We start from the raw sequence: 3,840 nt of genomic DNA, 5'->3' as shown, positions 1-3,840 counted from the left end.
TTTTTTGTTCCAGAATAGATTTCTTTCTTTTCTTTTTTTAATGCTTTATTTACTTATTTTGAGAGAGAGAGAGAGGAGAGGGAGAATCCCAAGCAGGCTCTGCACCATCAGCATGGAACCCTACGCAGGGCTCGGTCCCACGACCGTGAGATCATGACCTGAGACAAAACCAAAAGTCGGATGCTCAACCGACTGAGCCACCCAGTTGCCCCCAGAATGGATTTCTTAAACTAGTACAGTAAAACCTTACACTAATCCGTTCTTAGGTTGTTGAAGAAAAATCAAGTGCTGGTAATAATTAAAGTGTATATTAAACTTGTTTTAAAACTAAATAAGTAGTCTACACATTGCAGCCTAAATAAAATGAACTTCCATACGTTTGTGTCACACTTTCTGGAACTTAGTTAAGTACTTAATTTGTTTAGGAAGGTTTAACTGCATTTCTGATTTCTCCTACGTAACTCCTTTAGGAAGCTGTGACTTTGGAAAATGTTTCTGTAGAGCTGCTATTTCTGCAAAGGGGATGGGGGCAGGGAGCCACAGGAGCCTGCACACCTGCCCGTCACACCAACAACTGGAAAGTCAGAGCGTTTTCATCTGACTTAGACTGAGTCCAAGATGGAGTGGCATTCTGCTTGGGTTTTTATATAATTTTTAAAAATTTTTTTCCCTAAGTTTTATTTATTTATTTTGAGAGAGAGCGAGAGTGTGTCCCAAGCAGGCTCCACCCTGTCAGCGCAGAGTCTGACTCGGGGCTCCACCCCAGGAACGGTGAGACCATGACATGAGCCGAAGTCAAGAGTCGGATGCGCAGATGACTGACTGAGCCACGTAGGCGCCCCTGTCTAGTTTTTTAACTACAGGGAAATAATCTACCCATTCAAGGAATTCTGTGTAAAGGTGGTTTTGAAATTTTCATCTCCTCCTTGTTAAGAGGTTGACAAATGCTAAGACGATTTTAGAGCTGTGTGTTACTAGTATGTTCTTACCCATTTAGGATAGTCTAGCTATTTCCAGCGGAGAGCTGGACAGGGCTGTCTATACTTTGATCAAGGAATGGCCAGAATGGGGCCAGAATGGGGGGCCTGCGTCTCAGGGGTACACAGTGTATTGTGGAGAGGAAGAAAATCTTAGAACCTCTACTTCTGCAGTTTAAGCTAAGAAAAGATTAAATTATATCAATAGTTGATACTCAGACTCATCGGTCTGTATGTCAGGTTGTCTGTCGTATACGTCTCTGAGGTATCCTGTGGGAAGAGTGGAAAGAATTGACGTGGTGTTTTTGTGTGTGTATTCATTTAGGTGTTACCTCCTTAGTTAGAAACTAAGTGTGAATTAACTTACCTAACAAAGATTCTTTTTAAGGGTTTAAAAAGAACCTTGCAAAGAAGCAGATTAGAGCGCACATTCTTCCTAACACAGGGGTGGCAGACATTAGCATACGCTGCCTGAGCCCTGCGCATGTGCCCGGGCTTCCGCTGGTGTCCCTGCACTTTCCGGAACCCAAGGGACTCTGGAGGTGTCTCCTGGCTACCAGAGCCTGCTGGGCTGCGTGCGGGCTGGGCCGGGCAGTCCTGAACCAGTGAACGCCCAACTTCCTTGGCCTTCAGCTGAGAGCACACGAAGGCTTTCTGAGAGTGGCCCCAGCAGGATTGGTTCCCAGTTGCCTACAGCACCCATCTGTGCGTGCTTCCCTGGCACTGCACTCTCATGGGGCCTCCTTGGATGGCCTCCCTAATCAACGACAAATCCTGGTCCGGGAGCTACTTCTATTGTGGGTTGAGGGGAAACCAAGCCGTCAGCAGACAATAAAAAGTTGTCAGACCAACAGCACGTCTAGGCCCAGTATTTGCTCTCCAGCCACACGGTGAAATTTAAAACGATGGCAGTCTAATTGGTAATCTGGTTAATTACACTGGTCCCCATTCCTGCCCTTCACACCCCCACACCCATACGCCTGCAATAAATTTTATTTGACTACTAATGAACTTCCAAACGTTTTAAAATATGACATATTTGATCCCTAGTTTCATCCTTTTTCACTTCATATTTTTGTTTTTTATTACATGCAATACATGTTACACGTAAGTAATTTATAAATATTTGTATGTTGGAGGAATATGCTTACTTTTCCCTCAGATAAGTGTGTGATCAGTAGGATTGAAGATCACTTGCTCTACAGTACTTCTCTTTTTAGCTGTTAGGAAAAGATAGGAAAATTCTGTTACCTTCCCTGTCAAGCTCTGGGTGTATGCGTTACATGTGTATACAAAAAAACTTAGCAATTCTTAGCAGAATTCTATCCTTAGAATATGATAGTTTCCATTTCTCCTCTATATAAATGAAGTATTAACTTAATGGACTGTTATTCACAGATTTATAACTTATTCTTCGGGAACATGATTAAAAAATAATGAACTTTTATATTAACTTAAATTATCAATTATATATTAATGTGTCAGACCAAAGACTTGGTTATCTTAAAAAGATTTGTTATCTGACATGTTGGAAGGAATTAAGAACCCTGGTTAATAAAAAATTCTTTTAAACTAAAAGTTATACCAATGGGATTTCTTGAACAGTACAGAAAATTTAATACTTATAAAAAGAATGAGGCTGACAGGGGAAGAAGTTACACAGATAGCAGATACTGGGGTGCTGGTCAGAACCAGAAGAATAATGGGAGTGAAGGATAACAAATCCTAGAGTATTTATTCCATTTGCCGGTAAAAACAAGGGTGAACTTCTCAGGATCTTTGTGAGACTCCAGTAAAAGAAAACTGCATATGAAAGGTATTGCAGACTTTCATCTGATAAATGCTACACAAAATTAAGGTAGTGTTTGCCTTCACGCTTCCCTTGTGTAAGGTTTTCAGCGTTCAGGTATTAAATGTTGTATTAATACCATTCCAAAACATTTTAAGCAGACTACTCTGCTGTATGGATTATCCAAGAATGAAGTGAAATAGACACTTTCAGATGAACAAAAACTGAGAATTTACCACTACACTAAAGGAGTTCACTAAAGGAATTAAAAAAAAAAAATTTTTTTTAACATTTATTTATTTTTGAGAGACTGAGAAAGACAGAATGTGAGCCGGGGAGGGACAGAGAGAGAGGGAGACAAAGAATCTGAAGCAGGCTCCAGGCTCTGAGCTGTCAGCACGGAGCCTGACTAGGGGCTTGAATTCACGAACCACGAGATCATGACTTGAACCAAAGTCGGGTGCTTTACTGACTTAGTCACCCACCTGCCCCCTAAAGGAATTTCTAAAAGATAAACTTTAAGAAAGGGAAATATTATCACAGGTCTGAGATGTAAAGAGTAACAGCAGAGAAAATAGCAAGCACTTGAGCAAATCTAAATAAATACTGATAGTGTAAACAATGTCATTTGTGGGGGGAAGGGAACTATGTAAAGTCAAATGTCTGGGTATCCTGTTTAGTGTAATGCGTGTAAGGTAGGTAATTGAAATTGTATCAGTGTAAATACCTGGTATTATTTTATGTCTTGAGGATTTTTTTTTCTTTTTCTTTTTCTTTTTTTTCAAGGGTGAGAGCTTGAGCAGGGGAGGGGCACAGGGAGAGAATCCCAAGCAGTCTCCAGGCCCAGTGTGGAGCTCCATGCAAGGTTCATTTGCACCGTGAGATCATGACCTGAGCTGAAACTAAGAGTTTCACACTCAACGGACTGAGCCACCCAGGAGCCCCTAAGGGATTTTTTTTTCAACTTAAGTTAAATTCACATTGTGTCCCTCAACTAATTACCTTTGATGAAAACGGGACACTCCTGCAGATTCTACTGACCTTCAAAAGATAAGTTATTAGGAATTATTTCAT

This window comes from Prionailurus bengalensis, chromosome A2 (genome assembly GCF_016509475.1).
Source record: "Prionailurus bengalensis isolate Pbe53 chromosome A2, Fcat_Pben_1.1_paternal_pri, whole genome shotgun sequence".
Classification (NCBI taxonomy): domain Eukaryota; kingdom Metazoa; phylum Chordata; class Mammalia; order Carnivora; family Felidae; genus Prionailurus; species Prionailurus bengalensis.
The sequence above is the reverse complement of the archived record's forward strand: the minus strand, read 5'-3'. Positions refer to the sequence as shown.